General features: G+C 37.9%; 1 protein-coding gene across 4 annotated transcripts in view; it reads right to left on the bottom strand.

Moving 5' to 3' along the window:
* WWC2 (WW and C2 domain containing 2) overlaps positions 1 to 22,100 on the bottom strand; it is a 205,088-nt gene that overhangs the window by 145,674 nt on the left and 37,314 nt on the right. The window lies entirely within an intron of this gene.

Below are 22,100 nucleotides of genomic sequence, written 5' to 3'. Positions count from 1 at the left end.
ATGATAATTGTCTTTCTCTGATTGACTTATTTTGCTTAGCATAATACCCTCTAGCTCCATCCACATCATTGCAAATAGCAAGGTCTCATTTTTTGATGACTAATATTCCATTGGATATATATACCACATCTTGTTTATATGGATAATTATTTTTAAATTCTTCTTTAATACTGATCTATCATCTTTGCAACAACAAAAAAAGAAAAAATATTTGCCAAGTGTATTTTCAAAAAAGCTTAAAAATAAATATTGCCTGGGGGCACCTGGGTGGCTCGGTTTAGCCTCTGATTCTTAGTGTCAGCTGAGCTAGTGATCTCAGGGTCATAAAATCGAGCCACACGTAGGGCTCTGTGCTCACTGCAGAGTCTGAGTTTCTCTCTCTCTCTGCTCTTTTACCCCATGCTTTCTCTCTCTCTCTAAAAATCTTTAAAAAATAAAAATAAATAAATATTGCCTGGAGGTTTTTTATTTATTTAAAAGTCATTTATATTCAGGAGCTATGACGCAGTGATGATCCTAAACATTTTATTAACACACATTTAATCCCTGAAACAAGCCTATGAGGGAACAGGCAAAGAAACTTGCCATACGGCTAGTTAGTAACCCATAGTGCCAGGATTAGAACCATACTCAACTACCAGGGTTCTGTTTCTCAACTATGGGGCTAACTTCATTAAACCGTCTCTCCACTGATGGGAGTCCAAACACTAAAGAAGCACAAAAAATTCTTCTAGCTTGCCTATACTTCCCTGGGTTGGGATATTTTGGGTCTGATTTCATCAGCTAAATAAAACAAATCTAACCAGTTCTTAGAAATACAAGAAAAGCACAGTGGCTTTGAGAATGTGCTAGATGTTAATGAGGTGACACCTTCTCCAATTCAAAAATAATCATGTTTGTTTATAATTATCTTCTAATTATAATGCAATATGTATATACAATGAATAGCATTTCATGTACAACAAACATCATTAAACAAATCTTGTCCTGTTATAAACAGTATGAAAACAACTGAAACCAGAATAATCTCTTATTAGTAAGACATATCCTGAATGAGTAATGACGTCTGGGATCATACATTTTCGCTCTACAAAAATTTCAATTAGTCCTGGCAGCCGTGGCCTTAATTATTACTTTCAAATATTAATTTTAACCTTCAAAGAATGATTTAGCAATGCTGTGAAATTACAAAATTAATGCCAAGCAGTTTTCTTTGCACAAGTACATTTCAGTACTAATCTTCTAATAAAACCCTCTCTAAATTTGTAAATTTTTTCCAATTTGCAATTGAAATGCTAAAATAGGAGACTAAATTGAACACAAAAGTTTCACAGTAAACAGTTATTACTTATTCAAGTCAAAATAGTCACATTTCATCAGACTATTACCTCACATTATTATCTCTGTAACCACTTCAACACATAACACCCATATCAGAGAAGAAGTTCCCAGATTCGGACTAATGAAATACCTAAAACCTAAATAAACTGACCCACTATTTAAAAGAAACTTAACTTTGTTACTTTCAAGTATTACATAACTCAAACTAGGGAAACAAATTATTCAGAATTTCTGATGATGGACAAGTGGCACATCGACTGTTCCCATTTACATGGGTGTCTGAAATACAGGTACCTGGAGAAGACGCTTGAGAACAGTTTATTAGTATTTCCTTTTTATGTCTGCATCCATTATCTTAATTTCATATTCACCAGTTGTTCAGCTTTCCTGTTAAGAAAGAGTTCATGCTGGGGCCACTGGGTAGCTCAGTCCATTAAGCGTCCAACTCCTGGGTTTTGGCTCAGGTCACAATCTCAGGGCACTGGGATTGAGCCCACATTGGGCTCTGTGTGCAGGGGGAAAGTCTGCTTCAGGATTCTCTGTCTCTCTCTCCCTCCCTGTCTCTCCCTCGACTCACACTCTCCCTTAAATAAATCTTTAAAAAAAAAAAAAAAGTTCATGCCAAGAACATCAACCCCATTCAAAATCATGACTTAACTCAAAAATATGTACCATTTTCTGCTGGGAAAATTGGACATCCACATGCAGAAGAATGAAACTAGACCACTCTCTTGCACCATACACAAAGATAAACTCAAAATGGATGAAAGATCTAAATGTGAGACAAGATTCCATCAAAATCCTAGACAAGATTCCATCAAAATCCAGGCAACAGCTTTTTGAACTTGGCCACGGTAACTTCTTGCAAGATACATCCATGAAGGCAAGAGAAACAAAAGCAAAAATGAACTATTGGGACTTCATCAAGATAAGTAGCTTTTGCACAGCAAAAGAAACGGTCAACAAAACTAAAAGACAACCTACAGAATGGGAGAAGATATTTGCAAATGACGTATCAGATAAAGGGCTAGTATCCAAGATCTATAAAGAACTTATTAAACTCAACACCAAAGAAACAAACAATCCAATCATGAAATGGGCAAAATACATGAACAGAAATCTCACAGAGGAAGACATAGACATGGCCAACATGCACATGAGAAAATGCTCTGCATCACCTGCATCAGGGAAATACAAATCAAAACCACAATGAGATACCACCTCACACCAGAGAGAATGGGGAAAATTAACAAGGCAGGAAACAGCAAATGTTGGAGAGGATGTGGAGAAAGGAGAACTCTCTTGCACTGTTTGCGGGAATGTGACCTGGAAAACTGTGTGGAGGTTCCTCAAAGAGTTAAAAATAGATCTGCCCTAGGACCCAGCAATTGCACTGCTGGGGATTTCCCCAAAGATACAGATGCAGTGAAACGCCAGGACACTTGCACCCCAATGTTTCTAGCAGCAGTGTCCACAATAGCCACACTGTGGAAGGAGCCTCGGTGTCCATCGAAAGATGAATGGATAAAGAAGATGTGGTCTAGGTATACAATGGAATATTACTCAGCTATTAGAAATGACAAATACCCACCATTTGCTTCAAGGTGGATGGAACTGGAGGGTATTATGCTGAGTGAAATAAGTCAATCGGAGAAGGACAAACATCATATGGTCTCATTCATTTGGGGAATATAAAAAATAGTGAAAGGGAATAAAGGGGAAAGGAGAAAAAATGAGTGGGAAATATCAGAAAGGGAGACAGAACATGAGAGACTCCTAACTCTGGGAAACAAACTAGGGGTGATAGAAAAGGAGGTGGGGGTGGGGGTGACTGGGTGATGGGCACTGAGGGGGGCACTTGATGGGATGAGCAGTGGGTGTTACGCTATATGTTGGCAAATTGAACACCAATAAAAAATAAATTTATAAAAAAAAATATATACCATTTTCAATTTGATTAAAAACTTCCAATATATTTTACTTAGTATCCTAGAAATAAAATTCATGTTTTATTCTGAACATTCTAGGATTCTGAACATGTTTTTATGATATTAAAAGTATATACAACTAAAAGAATAATAATCAGAGTTCACCATTTTATAGCTGGTTCCCAATTATCCAAAGAAGTTCATGTATACTTAACAGAGTTAGCAAAGGAGTTTCATCTCTAGGGCAGCTCTAATTAATTAGTAACAACTTCCTGGAGCATGGTGTTGAGAAGGATTCTGAGCAGCACAGAGCCAGGACCAGGATGCAAGTGAAGGGTATAGCAGCACCAGTGCCTTGCTGGAGTCACCAACACACATGATTAATAAATATTCAATGGCAGCCAAGTTAATTTTAATATTAATTTAATAAAAAATAATTTCAAAAGAAAACTGGCCTGTAAAAGTTGACTGTCACATTATGAATTGCAAAGTCAAATAAAAGTGACTTGGGGAAAAGGTCTGTTCCTACACCTTGTACCTGGTGATTCAATTGATAGTGACGGGATGAGTTTCACTGTTCATTCTTGACAGCAGATTGGACTTTTTTAGGCTTTGCTCTATATTGCTCATTCTGGGGGGGGGGGGGGCGAACTGCAGTTTCTTGGGTTTTACTTTATATATAATTTATGGAAGGAAGTTGAACATTCTTGTGTTTCGCTTTACAGGATACTGAACAGTGAAACCAGCCCACACCCCAATACCCTCAGGTAACATTAGCCTACCGCTGAATGTAAGCCAGAATATACACCACATGGCTCTAGTCCCGGGCTTTTCATACTGGTGCAGGCCAGGCAATGTACCTGGGGGCAAGGGTATTCAAAGCCACAAACAGACATGACATTTAAGACATTATTTAAATATTAAAATAAGCACAAATATATTCTTTAGAACAACAGAAGACTGCCATGAATCTTTAGAAGAAAACAAGAGATTTCAAAAAAATGTTCCCTTTATGGAAAGGTCAGAACACACACACACATACACACTCATGCACACACACCCTTTGGGTTCAACTTTCTTTGCAGTAAGAATACTTGGGTGGAAAACTTAGGGAAATACAGTATTACCCTTTTAGTGTATATAAACTAAGGAGTGACTTGGAAAAAATAAATTATCTTGATTTTCAGCGGAGAGGCAAGCTGATCCCTGCAACAATTTAGCTTTCAACAAGAGTACATTTGTGCAAAAAAGTTTTGTTTTGTGCAGTTATATCTAGACCATAATGACTATAGTAACAGCAATACCTAATATTTATTGAGCATTTCCAGGCAATGGGACCCCAGAACCCGTGGGTATCACCCTTACACGACTTGCCAAGAACATTCTAACTAGTGGGCCTTTGTATTTTATATTTCACCCACTCTGTCCAAAATGTTTGTCTCTGAGAAAATTCCCTGGCTCACACTCTTTCTTTCCTATCACTTTTCTAAAATTTTCTCCAAGATTGCTACTCAGTCACCTTACCTTTCTGTATTGTTTTCTTCACAGCACATAGACACTTGCTATGTTATTTGTCTACTTCTTGGTTTTTTTTTTTTTTAAGATTTTATTTATTTATTCATGACAGACACAAAGAGAGAGAGAGAGAGAGAGAGGCAGAGACACAGGCAGAGGGAGAAGCAGGCTCCATGCAGGGACTCGATCCCGGGTCTCCAGGATCGGACCCTGGGCTGAAGGTGGCACTAAACCGCTGGGCCACCGGGGCTGCCCTATTTGTCTCCTTCCTATGCAGGTATCCTTCTACCATAGCACATACTCTATAAAGGCAAAACCTTGTTTTATTATGCTTTTTGCTATATTATCTAGGCCTATCTACAGTACCTGACACATAGCAGGATAATTACGTATTTGTTAAATGAATGACTTCCAGACTGTATCTATATATTCAAATATGTATAATACAAGAATGAATATATCAGATTTGTACATCTGTGTAATTGTACATATCTCCCACCACAAAGAAAGACATACTCTGAGGGTCTCCACAACCATGCCACTGTCTGCCTTATTTTTAGCAAAATAATACAACCTTGCTGCCTACAAAAATGTCAGATACTTTGGAATCAGCCTGTTGCTGATGTAAATATGAACCCACCCACTCCAGTGATAACTTTAAACAAAACAAAACCTGACATTCACTAGAAAGCAGTAGAGAATATATTTAGTCTTAGAAGATGCTATATTTGTTCCTTGGGGTGGTGGTGGGATTCTACAGACTGAACTGTATTCCCCCAAAATTCATATGTGAAAGCCCTAACCCTCAATGTGGCTGTATTTGGGGAGGGGATCTTTACGAGTTGATTAAGTTTAAATGAGGTCATAAGGATGAGGCCCTAATCTGAGAGAGCAGTGGCCTTATAAGAAAGACTTATAAGTCCCACACGCACTCCCAGGGAAAGGCCGGGTAAGGACAGCCTGAGAAGGCGGCCATGCAGCCCGGAGGGGAGCCCTCACCAGAAATCGAGTTGGCCGTCACCTTGTCTAAGCCCCCCGGGTCTATGATATTTTTTTACGGCAGTCCAAGCTAATCATATGTGAAGGATGGATGGAAATCAAATCATCTTTAACAGCCGTGAAATCCCTCAGAAACCCATCCCTCTTCCCCTGCTAAATGCTTCCCCTTGTTTCCCAGAAAACCTCTGTCATCCTCAGAGAGGAGCTCTTTGGGTGATTCCCTCACCTCAGTAACAAAAGGCAGCAGTTCTGGAAAGATTTCACTACTATCTCTATGCTTCCTCTAAGCCTCCCCAAACCTAAAAATCAGCCCCACAGGGTTGTTGTGAGTATTTAACTTATGGTGAAGGTTTAGAGCAGTGTATAGCACAGTAAAGTTACATAATTTTGGCTACTATTATTAGGAGCACAATTAGGGGATCCCTGGGTTACTCAGCGGTTTAGTGCCTGCCTTTGGCCCAGGGCCCGATCCTGGAGTCCCAGGATCGAGTCCCACGTCGGGCTCCCGGCATGGAGCCTGCTTCTCCCTCCTCCTGTGTCTCTGCCTCTCTCTCTCTCTCTGTCTATCATAAATAAATAAATAAATAAACAAATAAATAAATAAATAAATCTTTAAAAAAAAAAAAAAGGAGCACAATTAACAAGTTTTACTCCTAAAATAACACTTGGCAGTGGATACACCAGGTATCCTCATTTCAAGAGACTGAGGTACAGAAGGTCACAGTTATTAAGTAGAAGAGCCAAGATCTGAAATCAGGTAGTCTGACTCTGGGCTCTAGGCTCTTAATTCAATGACTGGTCCAGAATGAAAACTGTAAAGATTGTTGTTTTATACTAAGGTCATACTATAAGATTAGTTTAAAAAAAATTGACACAAATCAAGAAAGGAATTTATTTATTTATTTATTTATTTTATTTATTTTAAAAGATTTTATTTATTTATTAATGAGAGACAGAGACAGAGAGAGAGAGAGAGAGAGAGAGGCAGAGACACAGGCAGAAGGAGAAGCAGGCTCCACGTAGGGACCTGACATGGGACTCGATCCTGGGACTCCAGGATCATGCCTTGGGCTGAAGGCGGTTCTAAACCGCTGGGCCACTGGGGCTGCCCAAGAATTTATTTTTTTCTTTCTAGTGCTTTTCGTATAAGGGCTCATCAGTTATTTTATTTAATAGAAAAACTATAATTCTGCTTATTAAAGAGGAATGTTTCTATATGTACACTAAAAAGTTATCTCAATATATTCTTGAAAGCACTGAGAAGTTCCAAGCTAATAGTTCATATTTATGACCCCATGTGAATTATATCTTCCTGCCCTTAACAATGAAGCAAATCTGCCTTTGTCTTTCACTGTCTACTGGCAGCACTTGACCACTGTCCCTCTGAAGCAGTGGTCTCAAATCTACAAGAATCATTGCAATAACTGCCTGTAGAATACACATTATTCAAGCTTAATGCAATGTTCACCTAAATGATAATATACAATATAATAGGCCATAAACTAAATATAATAGGCCATGAAACATAGGTTTCAACAAAGTCAAAAGACTGGCACTATACATACACATTCTCTGACTCCAATTCAATTACATCAGAAATCCATATCATTAACAAATCTCAGTTGTTTGAATATTCAGAATGATACATCTAAATAGTTATGAGTAAAAGAAAAAAAGAGTTAAAAATTACAAAACTCATAAGACAATAATAAAGAAAACCCTACATGTAAAAAATATACAAGGTTCAAGTAAAGCACCATGTAGTTAGGTTTATTACCTATTGCAAGAGACTCAGATACTTCCATGGATTCTCATTCTTGGGCAATTTTTAAGGAGAAAAGACCAAAATTTAATATGCTAAACATCCCTCTTAAGAAATTTTAAAAAGTCAGTAAAATCAACCTCAAGTAGAAGTATGGAAATCATTGATGTAGAAAGCAATAGAGAGCAAGTGATAAAGAGAATGAACAATGTCAAGGTCAAAACTCATTTCCTTGGAAAGAATAATGAAATTGACTAACCTCTAACAAGGACAGATGAAGAAAAAAAGAATGAAATACAAACAGACAACAGCACAAATGAAGAAGTGCTGCATAGATTAAACAAACACATACTATAAATTTATTATGAATTATTTATGATAATAAATTTGAACATATGGATGAAATGAACAAATTCCTAAAAAGTGAAACTCAAAAGAACTGAATCAAAAATAAACAGAGGAGCAGCTAGCTGACTCAGTCAGAAGAGCATGTGACTCTTGATCTCAGGGTCATGAGTTTGAGCCTATGTTGGGTGTAGACACTATTTAAATAAATAAACTGTAAAATGGAAAAAAAAAAAAAGGAAAACCCGAATTGTTTCATATACATTAAAAAAAACTGTATCAGCAGTTAAAATGCTCTATCTATATAATTTTGTAGGCTTGTTCAACAAAGAAGTCAAGAATAGAATAAAGACACTATTACAACAACTATTCAAGATAGAAAAAGTAAGCACATTACTCACTTTATCATGGTGTACAGCCTTAATACCTAGGTTCGACAAGAAAAGAACGAGGAAGGACAATAGTAGGTCAAGTTCACTTAAGAACACAAATATAAAACACAAAGTAGAACATTTAATTGGCATTAAGACATAACTTTTTGGGGTGAGTGCTGGCTCAGGTGGTTAAGCATCTGCCTTCAGCTCAGGTCATGATTTCTGGATCCTGACATGGAGTCCCACGTTGGGCTCCCCAGGGAGTCTGTTTCTCTCTTTCTCCCTCTGCCCCTCCCCATTGCTCATTCTCTCTCTCAAATAAATAGCCTTCTTTAAAAAAATTTTTTTAGGGACACCTGGGTGGCTCAGCTGTTGAGCGTCTGCCTTTGACTCAAGGTATGATCTCGGGGTCTGGGATGGACTCCAACATCGGGCTCCTGCAGAGAGCCTGCTTCTCTCTCTCCCTATGTCTCTGCCTCTCTCTCTGTGTGTGTCTCATGAATAAATAAATAAAATCTTTTAAAAAAAATTTTTAAAGACATAACTTTTTAAAATTTTTAACATCTCTGAAACCATAATACATTTTACAATCTATAATCATCATTAGCCATTTTAAAAAAGAGAAAATATAGGATCCCTGAAATAAGAATGCATCTTACATAAACAGCACTTTAAATTTGAAAAAAAGAAAAAAAGCATTGACAAACTAAACTCTGAATAATAATTCGTAACCAACTTGGGTTTATCCCAGGAATGCAAGGTTGGCTTAACATTAAAATGTCAACTAATGCATTTAATGATATTTGGCCATTCACAGAAAAAAAAAAAAAAATCACTTGATTATCTCAAAAAGAACAGAAAAGCTTTTGATAAAATTCAACATCATTAAAGAAAAAAAAAAAAACCTCTCAGCTTGCTAGGGATAGAAGGGAACTTCCTTAACCTGATAAAGGTGTCTACAAAATACCTATTTACATTGAAAGCATTTCCTGTAGGATTTACAGCAAAACAAAGATGCCCATTATTACTACTTCAATTCAACAGTGTATTGCAAGTCCAAGCTGGTACTGTATGGCAGGAAAAGGGGGAAAAAGGATTAAGGATAAAGCAAGGAAGAACAAAAGTGTCATTATTTGCAATGTAATCACTGTCTTCATATACATAATCTAGGAGACCTTCTCTACTAAATACTGAAATTTGTTATAAAACTGTATTTAAGACAATGTGATAATGGCAAATGGACTGAATAAACAGTCAAAAGGAAAAGTAGATCCCCACACAGACCAACATGATGTATAGAAGCTGACATGTAAGAGGTACCACGGCTGTTCAGGGGAAGAAGTTAGATGTTTGGGTACATATGGTGTGCTGTGGTGACACGCTGATCCACAGAGGAAAAAGTGAAACTGGCTTCACCCCACACCCCATACTCAAAAACCCAAGTCCTATGGATTTGAAGACCCAAATGTGAAAGGCAAATCTCTAAAGCTTTGCAAAGATAATATAGTAAAATATGACTTCAGGATTCAAGATATGTGTTTCCTGAACAAGAAACAAATGCACAGTCATGCAGGAGGAGATGGATAGATCTGACTATATTAAGAGCCACCATTCACCAGAAACTCCACGAAGACAGTAAAAAAATAAGCCACAAACTAGAAGACACTCGCAACACATGTAACTCACAAGGATTTGTTTCTAAAATATGTAAGGAACTCTTGAGAATCTATAAAAAAATGAACAAACCAGTAGGAGAGTGAGTGACAACAACGAAAAACCCACCCAGAAATTTCTAAGGGAAACAAATTGGCCTCTGAACATAAAATATGTTCAACCACAATGAGACCCCAGTTCAAACGCACCCAAATGAAAAACTTTAGAAGGCAGACAAATTCAAGTGTTGCCAAGAATGTATACAACTGGGAAATCTCATTTACTGCTAGAGAATGTAAACTGCTTTACAAAAATATTCTTCTTTTGAGAAGTTGGCTTTACCCTAGTAAAGTTGCACATGCAACTGTACAACCCAACAGATCCACTCCTAGATATATGCTCTGGGGAATCTTCCCTTGCACATGTGCCTGAGAAGTCTTGTAAAATGTGCCTAGAGCAGCACTGCTCCTAGTAGAGAAAAACTAGTAGATACAGATCAAAATGCCCACCGCACTGGCTGTGTCTACATAATGTGACACTACAGAGAGCAATTGTAACAGTCACAAACATAGATAAATACAAGATTTTAATAGTGTTGACCTTAACATATTATTTTTATTCTGAGCTACCTTTTAATTGACATACAATACAACTGATATTTTGGAGAGCATACAGTCTGCGAATTTTCACAAAAGTATTGATCAGAGGGCAGACCGGGTGGCTCAGCGGTTAAGCGCCGCCTTTAGCCCAGGGCCTGGTCCTGGAGACCCAGGATCGAGTCCCACATCAGGCTCCCTGCATGGGGCCTGCTTCTCCCTCTGCCTGTGTCTCCACCTCTCTCTCTCTCTCTCTCTCTCTCTCTCATGAATAAATCTTAAAAAAAAAAAAAAGATTTTCTTAAAAAAAAAAAGTATTGATCAGAGTCACCACCACCACAATCAGAACAGAACAGATCTTTCACACCAAAAAGCTCCCTCGTTCGACCTCTTCCCAACCCCACAAACCCTGGCAAACACTGCTTTGTTCTCCATCGCCGTGAATTTATCTTTCTGAGAGTTGTCCTACACATGGAACCACAGTTTATAACCTTGTGAGACAGAAGTCTTTCACTCAGTAAGAAGTCTGTGAGATTCAAACTGTTGCCTTCGTTCCTACTGCTGAGCAGTGTTCATCTGCATACATGTGCCACCGTCTGTTTATTCTTGCACCCACTGAGGGAGGTTTGGGTTGTTTGTAGGTCAGGGGCATTATGACCAGAGTTGCCATAAACATTCATGTATCAGTTCCAGGGTGAATATAAGTTTCTACTTCTCTAGAAAACATACCAAGAACTGGGATTGTTGGGTCATATGTCAGGTCTTTATGTAACTTCATAACAAAGCGGCCAACTTTTTTTGCCAGAACAGCTGTACCATTTCCCATTCCATCAGCAACCATGAGCCACCCAGTTACTCCACACTCTCATCGGCACTCGCTGTGGTCACCACTGTTTCATTTTAGCCTTAATAGGCAGGCCGTTGTTTATCCTTGTGGTTTTAATTTGCATTTTCCTAAAAGCTAATGATGCTGCATATCTTTTCCTTTGCTTATTTACCATTTGTATACCCTCTTTAGTGGCACATCTACTCAAATCTTTTGGGCATTTTTAAAGTTTTTACTTAAATTCCAGTTAATTAACACACAGTGTAATATTCATTTCAGGTATACAATGTAGTGATTCAACACTTCCCTACAACACCCGGTGCCCATCACAATCCCATCACCTAGTCCCCCATCCCCTACCTCAATCCCCATCACCTAGTCCCCCATCCCTCTACTCCTCCTCCCCTCTGGGGAGGACACACACATCAGTGTGTTCTCTATAGTTAAGATTCTGTTTCTTGGTTTGTCTCACTTTCTCTTTCCCCTCCTTCGCTCATTTGTTTTGTTTCTTAAATTTCACATATGAGTGAAATCATACGGTATTTGTCTTCTCTGACTGACTTCTTTTGCTCACTATTATACTCTAGCTCCACCCATGTCACTACAAATGGCAGGATTTCATTCTCTTTTAAGGTTAAGTAATATTTCATTTATACACACCACCACCACCCCCACATCACTACATCTTTATCCATTCACCAGTCAATGGACTCTCGGGCTCTTTCCATAATTTGGCTGCTGTAGATAATGCTGCTATAAACATCAGGGTGCATGTATCCCTCTGAATTAGTACTTCTGTATTCTTTGGGTAAATACTTAGTAGTGCAATTGCTAAGTCATAGGGTAGTTCTATTTTTAACTTTTTTTTTTTTTTTTTAATAAAGCTCCACATCCAGCGTGGAGCTCAATGCAGGCCTTGAACTCACAACCCTGAAATCAAGAACTGAGCCGAGTTAATACCAATGCAGGAGGGGTCCCATCTCCACATTCTTGCCAGCACCTGCTGTTTCGTTTTTTATTTTAGCCATTCTGACGGATGTGAGGTGCTATATCACTGTGGTTCTGATTTGCATTTCCCAGGTAATCAGTGACATTGAGCATCTTTTCATGTGTCTGCTGGCCATCTGTATGTCTTCATTGGAAAAATGTCTATTCATGTCTTCTGCCCATTTTTTAATTGGATTCTTTTTGGGGTGTTAAGTTTTATTTATTTGGCAGGGTGTTAAGTTTTATAAGCTCTTTATCATTTTGGATACTAACCCTTTATCAGATATGTCATTTACAAATATCTTCTCTCATTCCGTAGTTGTCTTTTAGTTTTGCTGATTCTTTCCCTCACTGTTCAGAAGCTTTTTATTTTGATAAAGTCTTAATAGTTTAGTTTTGCTTTTAATTCCCTTGCCTCAAAACACGTATCTAGAAAGAAACTGCTACAGCCAATGACAAAGAAATTACTGCCTGGATTTTTATGGTTTTAGGTCTCACATTTAGAGCTTTCATCCATTGAGAATTTATTTTTGTGTATGATATAAGTGGTCCGGTTTCATTCTTTTGCATGTTGCTGTCCAGTTTTCCCAACACCATTTGTGAAAGAGGTTGCCTTTTTTCCATTAAATATTCTTTCCTGTTTCGTTGAAGATTAATTCACCGTACAGTTGTAGGTTCATTTCTGGATTTTCTATTCTGTTCTATTCATCTACATGTCTATTTTTTATGCCAATACCATATTATATCGATCACTACAGCTTTGTAATATAAGTTGAAGTCTGGAATTATGGTGTCTCCAGCTTTGTTTTTCTATTTCAAGGTTGCACTGGATATTCCATACAAATTTTTGGATAATTTGTTCTAGTTCTGTGAAAAATGCTATTGGTATTTTGATAGATTGCTTTGGGTAATATAGACATTTTAACAATATTTGTTCTTCCAGTCCATGACCATGGAATGTCTTTCCATTTCTTTGTGTCATTTTCAATTTCTTTCATCATTGTTTTGTTTTGTTTTTTTAAGTAGGCTCCTCATCCACTGTGGAGCCCAACACAAGGCCTCAACTCACAACCCTGATTATCAAGACCTGAGCTGAGATCAAGAGTCAGACATTTAACCAAATGAGCCACCCAGGTGCCCTGCCTTTTACTTCTTTTTGTCCTCTGATTGCTGTGGTGAGGACTTCCAGTACTACATTAAGTAACAATGGTGAGAGTGGACATCCCTATCTTGTTCCTGACAAGAGAAGAAAAGTTATCAGGTTTTCTACATTGAGGATGTTATTACCCTCAATGGCCTTCTTTTGGGTATTTTTAAATTGGACTTTATACTTTCAATTGTTGAATTTTAAAGTAATTTATATAAAATATAGTCAGATACATGATTTTCAAGTATTTTCTCCCATTCTGTACATTGGGCTTTCTTTTTATTTCTTTTAAAGACTTTATTTGTAAGTAATCTCAACACCCAACATGGGGATTGAACCTATAACCCTGAGATCAATAATCACATGCTCCACCAACTGAGCCAGCCAACCACCGCTGAAGCTTCGTTTTTCATTGTCTTAACATCTCTCAGAAAAGTGTTTAATTTTTATGAAGTCTAAGTGATCATTCTTTTCTGTGAATAATGCATTTGGTGTTTTGTCTAAGAATTCTTTGCCTAACAGAAGGTCATGAAAATTTTCTCTGATGTTTAAAATTCTTTTAATTTTAAATTTTACATTTACATCTATGATCCATTTTGAGTTTATTTCTGTATATAATGTTAAATTTAAATAGAGGTTTCTTTTGTTGCATAGATGTTCAACTGGTTTTGTTTTTTTTCTTTTTATCTTTTATCTTTTTTTTTTTTTTTTTTGAGAGAGAGCGCATGCACAAGCATGATGGGGGAGGAATAGAGAGAAGGCGAGAGAGAATTTTAAGTAGGCTCCACATCCAGTGCAGAGCCAGAGGCAATCCCACAACCCTGAGATCAAGACTTGAATAGAAACTAAGAGTCAGACTTTAAACTGACTGAGCCACCCTGGTGCCCGACGTTCAGTTGTTTTATACCATTTGTTGAAAAAAGTATCCTTTCTTCATTAAACTGGATTTGAGCCATTTTCAAAAATCAATTGCCCATATTTGTATAAGTTTATCTCTAGATTCTCTATTATGTCTCAATGATCTGCAGATCTAATTTTCACAAATCCCACACTGTCTTCAACTTGACTAGGCCACAATACCCAGAGTCTGGTCAAATCTGAGTTTAGATGTCACTTTGAAGGTATTTTCTGGAAGAAATTAATATTAAATGTTAAGGCATTAGGAAATAAAGATTGGGATCCCTGGGTGGCGCAGCGGTTTGGCGCCTGCCTTTGGCCCAGGGCGCGATCCTGGAGACCTGGGATCGAATCCCACATCGGGCTCCTGGTGCATGGAGCCTGCTTCTCCCTCTGCCTATGTCTCTGCCTCTCTCTCTCTCTCTCTGTGTGTGACTATCATAAATAAATTAAAAAAATTTAAAAAAAGGAAATAAAGATTGATCCCTGAGGATCAAACCCCCTCAGACTCAAGTTACAACATCAACTCTTCCCTGGGCCTCCAGCCCACTGGCCTACCCTACCTTTGGACTTACCACCTTGCACAACTGTGTGGGTCAATTCCTTAAATATATCTCCTACCAGCTGTTTCTCTGGCAAGCCCTAATAAAGTTACTAAAGCTTCACAGTAAGTCTTAAAATGGAATAGTGTGACTACTTCAAACTTACCTTCCATCACAAAATTCTTTTCTCTTTTCTAGCTCCTTACCTCTTCATATAAATTTTAGAATCAGCTTGTGTATATTCAGAGGAAATAAATTCTATAGAGATTTCTACTGGAATTAAATTAATCGGTTTGAAAAGAACTGATATCCTTACTGTTTTGTATTCCAATTCAAGAATATGTCTCCCCATTCATTTAGGCATCCCTAAATAGTGTCATTCCTAACACTGGCAATTTAAGCACTTTAAAGATGATAGTTTTGGGTACATTGGGTTTTGTGATGATACCGTTTTAATTTGGCTTCAAATTTTCTATTGCCAGCTTGTAAAGGCATTGTTTTTTATTTATGTACATCTTACACCTTCAAGGAAGTAAAAGGTAACTCCCACTCCCTAAAGGGGAGCTACACATAATGATTTCATTCCCAACAGACCAGCATGGGAAGGGGGAAAGAGAAAGTAACTTCAAAAAAAAAAAAAAAAAAAAAAAAGCCCCTGAAAGACACTATCTCAGCCAAATTAAGGTCAACACCAACAGTGGTTCATCTTATAGAAGCACTTGCAGTAATGCCAGGAGATGACGAGTTGGGGACAATGATCCATGAGGCCAGTTGAAAGTGCGATTTAAATTGAAGACTGTGTATAAGACTGTGTATCTTCAGTTTCATCTGTATCCCCTGTATTCCTACAAAAAAGTGCTCTCCAACCCCAGAAGGCATGGTGTAAGTATCAACTAATAGGCATTGACAAGATACCTGTCTCTCCATGATCAATGAAGTCAGTAATATTTTTTCATGACTTTCAGATATCCTAAGAGACAGCCCCTTAAGGGTGGTCCTTAATATCTGCAGAAGTTAACAACCTTCACTACAACCCCTGTACCTACTATTGCAGTAGGAGATTAGCAGCAGCAGAGTATTCCTGATACCACTATCTGGGAAACTTCCCAAAACATGTGACAATTCAGTAAGGGCTTTCAAAAGAAGAAAAAAAAAATCATTTGTCACCAGAGCATTTAAAAATATAACATTCTGGCTCAGAATCAGATGCATACAATGATTATACATAAGAACTATAATGGAAGGGGAAACTCCATTTCTTGGCAACACTTGCAAGTTCAAATACCTTTGTGAAAGGTATACCAAAAAGCAAAACCTGTATTTCCACCACCCCTGCTTCTCCAGGCTCCTCTTGATGCCAGATGATAACATATACCTCACTTGGAGACTGCAGTAAGGGGACAAAGTCTCAGACTTAACTATGAAAAAAAGCAAACGTAGGGGCAACTAGCTGGCTTAGTAGGTAGGGTACACGACTCTTAATCTCAGGGCCATGAGTTCAAGCCCCACATTGGACTTACAGCTTACTTTAAAAAAAAAAAAAGTATATTAAAAAAAATAAGAGAGTAAATATAGCATAGAAACTTTTCCCCCACTGGATGCTACAGAAATTGGAAGCTTCTACCCAAAGTCACACTGACAAATGCCAGCTTCCAGTAAGGAATAGAAGGCAGGTTTTCCTCTCTGATCTTTCTGTAAATTAAATCTCAACTTGGTTTTAGGAAAAACTAGGACTTCGAATCTTGGTTTCTCTAGATTAGCCTCTGTCCTCAGGAGGTTGGGTCATCAAACCCTCAAAGACACCCTAGACAACCTCCATTTACACTATTCTTTGACTGCCCGTTGGATTTCCCATTGTGTGTACGTGTGTGTATGTATATGCACATACATTTGTGTTTCCAGAAACTTTAGTGAGTTTATGATTTCATATGTGAATCTCTCAGTATATGGACCACACTTTGTGATAGAAGATTCCAAAATAATTGGCCTTTGATGCTTCCAATCTTCTCACTTCCCATAAAGCATTCCAAGTTTAACCCAGGATACTATGTTCAGAAAAGGCAGGCTTATTAAGGTTGTAAATACCATAATATTTACCCTTTCAGGGTACAAATCTTGTAATTCCAACAAATGCATTCTACAGCACAACCACCACCATGATCAAGGAACAGAACATTTCCATCACTTCCCAAAGTTCCCTCATATTCCTATGTGGCCCTTCCTTCCACCCTGGTAACCAGAGACCTTTCTTGTGATTTGATAGTTTTTCCTTTTCAAGAATGGCATATAAATCCATGCATCTGGCTTTCTTCACTTAGCCCATGTAACCGCAATGGGGAAGTGAGGGCAATACTGTCCCCAAAGAGGTAAAAATTGGGTCTTTGCAGGTGTAAAAACCTTATATTACACTGGTCTAGGTCCTCCAAAGGGCCCCAGTACGAAAGACAACATATCTGTGGCATTAAAATTTCATGAGGGAAATGGGCAGTTAGTTAGGGGGAAAAAAATCTAAAAAGCCTAGAGGAGATGCAGTAGTTTTTAAAAGGTTGATAAACACTGATGTAGTATAATGCATTTGAGGGTCATCCATGCTGTTTCATGTATTAATAGCTTGTTACTTTTTACTACTGAGTAGAATCTTGGGATAGAAGTGCCAGTTTGGGGACCCCTGGGTGGCTCAGCGGTTTAGTGCCACCTTCAGCCTGGGGTGTGATTATGGAGTCCCAGGATCAAGTCCCGCATCGGGCTCCCTGCATGGAGCCTACTTCTCTCTCTGCCTGTGTCTCTGCCTCTCTCTCTCTCATAAATAAATGAATAAAATCTTTAAAAAAAAAAAAAAAGTGCCAGTTTGTTTATCCACTCAGTAATCAATGGGCATATGCTTCCATTTCTCTTGAATAAAAACCTGGGAGTGGGATTGCTGGATTGAGTAGTAAAGGTGGATTAAATTGTTCATCAAAGGGCAGCCCCGGTGGCTCAGCGGTTTAGCACCGCCTTCAGCCCAGGGCCTGATCCCGGAGACCCTGGATCGAGTCCCACGTCGGGCTCCCTGCATGGAGCCTGCTTCTCCCTCTGCCTGTGTCTCTGCCTCTCTCTGTGTGTCTCTCATAAATAAATAAATAAAATCTTTAAAAAAAAATTGTTCACCAAAGTATGTGCACTATGCTACATTCCCAACAGCAATGTAGGAGAGCTCCAACTGCCACACATCCTCACCAGGAGTGTTAACAACAGCATGCTTGCCTGCTTTAGCCATTCCAATAGGTGCACAGTGGTATCTCACTACGGTTTTATTTTTTTTTAAGATTTTATTTATTTATTCATGAGAGACACACAGAAAGAGAGAGAGGCATAGACCCAGGCAGAGGGAGAAGCAGGCTCCATGCAAGGAGCCCGATGTGGGACGCGATCCCGGGACTCCAGGCCCACGCCCTGGGCCGAAGGCAGGCGCCAAACCACTGAGCCACCCAGGGATCCCCTCACTATGATTTTAATTTGCAGTCTAACGACAAATGATGCTGAGCATCTTTCATGCATTTTTTTTTTCATCAGTGTATCTTCTTTGGTCAAGAGTCTGCCCAAATCTTTTCCCTGTCTTTTATTAGGTTGTTTGTTTTCTTATTACTAAGTTGTGACAAAGAACTCAGTTTTAATGTGGTTAAAAGTTTTTCAGAAAGTTAAGACTCTCAAAAGAGGGAATGTATCTATCAGATATTAAGCTTTATATCTACCACCCTATTTTCCTTATATAATTATTATACTTTGACTCTCAGAATAGTCTCAGTTGCTAAATAGTTATATAATGTTTTTTGTTTTTTATAATGCTTTCAATTTCTAAAATTTTTTGGTTTGGTTTCTTTCTAGAGTAAGGACAAAGCATGTATAATTTTAAGTTACTGATTAGGTCAGAGTTGATGGCCATTATACTAGGTCCATGGCTCTGAAATTTCTTTCATTAAGGTAGCCACCTTAAAGGAGCCAAATTCCCCACAAGCCACTTCCTCCACCTTCCATTTCTACCCTTTCTTGGGAAAAAATTCAGGACTAAGACACTTGTGGCTATATAAGAAAAGCCTGGGAGGATTATTATATTTACTTCCGATAGCAATAAGCTATATGTCCCATATATGGGACAGTTCATATTTTAACCACAGTTCATAGAGGTCTAAAGTTTTGTTACTAGAAAATATGGGTAAAAAATACCATTGCTGTAAACATGCATTGCTGCTTTTTGTTAAAATAACTCCGAGATCTCGGTTGAAGACAATGACACTCAGGTAACTGAAATTAATGTTTACAAAGCAAAAGAAGCAACTGGAAACAATGACTACCTCCAGGCAACACTAAATATGAACATCTTTCCAGAACAAGGTAGGAACTCAACACGTTACCATGAATAAAGGAGTGGCCAGGAAAAAAAAGAAAAACTGCAAAACTCCAACTATCTGTTATGCATTTGTAATAAATAAGCTTTGCAAAGTTGTGTGACAGCCAACATCTTGGCAGCACACTGAGTTAAATTCCTCAACAAACTTTAACTCATGTGCTAATTGTTATCGAGCAACAAACTGATCATCTCTACAAACTCATTCAGTAGACTTTAACAACAACCTTACAGAATTGGGTACAGTTGATCGTTGAACAATGTGGGGGTGAGGGGCACTGACCCCCATGCAATCGAAAAACTGTGCATAACCTGACTCCCGGAAACTTAACCACTAATAGCCTTACTATTGACCAGAAGCCCTACCAGTAACTTAAACAGTTGATTAACACATCTTTTGTATGATATATGTATATATATATTTATACGTGTTATATATATTTATACATATTATATACTGTATTACTGTAGCTTTACAATAAAGCAAGCTAGAGAAAAAATGTTAAGAAAATTGTAAGAAAGAGAAAAACATTAACAGTACCATACTGTAAAAAATCTGTATGTAAGCGGAATCATGCAGTTCAAACCCATGTTATTCCAGGTCAACTGTGTATCATTGTCTCAAAGACTAAAAGGAGAAGGACGTGCCTTTTTAAAGCACTTTCCACCATATCAACATTTTGGCCAGGTCACTAATCAGGGTGATTCAAGCATTCCCTAAGCATTCCCAAGCATTCCCAAAACGTGAATTACCATTGTTGTAACTGTGCATCACTATACAATAACCGCTCCCAAATTTACATTCCGGGATTAATCGTCTGTCCTGAGCTACAGACTCCAATAGTCAAATGACAACTTTACATTCCACCTGCATGTCTCACAAATTCCTTACATTCAACAGATGTATAATTGAACTCAATCTTACTCTTCCTTTCATGTTAATCAACTTGTAAAATGACATCACTGTCCACCCAACTGCTCAAGCTTGAAGGCTGGAAGACATCCCTGTGCTTCACCCCTAATATGCCACCAATCAACAGATCCTCTTGCTACTTAACACTAAGTCTCCCTTATATACAATTAATCTCTGTCTCCGCCACCATTATTTCTCTTCACATTTTAACAAAATTATTGATGTATAGTTGACATGCAACATTCTAATTAGTTTCAGGTGTACAACATAGTAATCTAACAATTCTATACATTACTCAGTGCTGTTACAGCAAGTGTAGTTGCCATCTGGTACTATACAACATTATTACAGTATTATTCACTATATTCCCTACGCTGTACTTCTCATCTCTATGACTTATTTTATAACTGGAACTCTGTACCTCTTAAGTCCCTTCACCTATTTCACCCTTACCCCCACCACTCTCCCCTCTAGCAACCATCAATTCCTTCTCTGTATTTAACTTTGTTTCAGTTTATTTGTTCGTTTTGTTTTTTAGATTCTACATATAAGTGAAATTATATGGTATTTGTCCCTCTATTTCACTTATGTCACTTAATACCCTCTAGGTCCATCTATGCTGTCACAAACGGCTAAATTTCATTCTCTTTTACGAATGAATAAAATTCCACTGTGTGTATGTGTGTATACACATAAACATGTTCATTTTATGGGTAATATATACAATATATTCATCTATGAATGTACACTTAGGTTGCTTCCACACCTTGACTGCAATAAACACAGCACTGCATATATCTTTTTGAATTAGTGTTTTCATTTTCCTTGGGTAAATATCCAGGAGTGACATTACTGGATCTTATGGTAGTTCTTTTTTTTTTTTTTTTTTTGAGGAACTTCATTATTTTCTAGAGTGGTTACACCAATATACGGTCCCACCAACAGTGCACAAGGATTCTTTTTTTTTCCATATCCTTGCCAACACTTGTTATTTCTTGTCTTTTTGATACTAGTCAGTCTGACAGGTGTCAGGTGATATCCTTGTGGCTTTGACTTGTATTTCCCTGATGATGAGTGATATTGAGCATCTTCTCATGTGTCTGTTGGCCATCTGTATATCTTCTTTGGAAAACTGTCTATTCATGTCCTCTCCCCATTTTTTAATTGGACTGTTTGGGATCTTTGGCGTTGAGCAGAAGTTCTTTATAGGTTTTGGATATTAACCCTTTATCAGATATATCACTTGCAAATATCTTCTCCCATTCAGTAGGTTGCCTTTTGTTCTGTTGATGGTTTCCTTTGCTATGCAAAAGCTTTTTATTTTGGTTTCATCTCAATAATTTATTTTTGTTTTGGTTTCCCTTACCTACAAAGGCATATTTATAAATACGTCTTAGTAAGGCCAATGTCCAAGTGATTACTGCCTATGTTTTCTTTTAGAGCTCACATTTAGGTCTTTGATCTATTTTAAGTTTATTGTTGCCTATCTGTAAGATAGTGGCCCAGTTTCATTCTTTTGCATGTAGCTGTCCAGTTGTTGAAAAGATATTTTTGTCCCCATTACGTACTCTCGCCTCCTTTGTTGTAGATCAATTGATCACATAAGCCCCACTGCCACTGTTTGAATCCAAGGTGACATCACCTCCTGCCTGAAATATTAATGGCTTACTGGTTATTTTCCACCTTTGCAATACTGTTCTTCCCTATCAATCTGTTTTCTATTTCTCTTAGGCTTCCATATATTGGAGTACGTATTTGCAATGGAATATCATGCAGCCATACAAAAGAATGAAATATAGAGAGAGATCATTAGAAAGACATAACTGCCAAATGGACTATGAACTGGACCCAGCCATCAGAGGCTCCTCACTACCCCCGTTCTTAGAAAGCA

This window comes from Canis aureus, chromosome 15 (genome assembly GCF_053574225.1).
Source record: "Canis aureus isolate CA01 chromosome 15, VMU_Caureus_v.1.0, whole genome shotgun sequence".
Classification (NCBI taxonomy): domain Eukaryota; kingdom Metazoa; phylum Chordata; class Mammalia; order Carnivora; family Canidae; genus Canis; species Canis aureus.
Note: the sequence above shows the minus strand (reverse complement) of the source record. Positions and strands in the feature narration are given on the sequence as shown.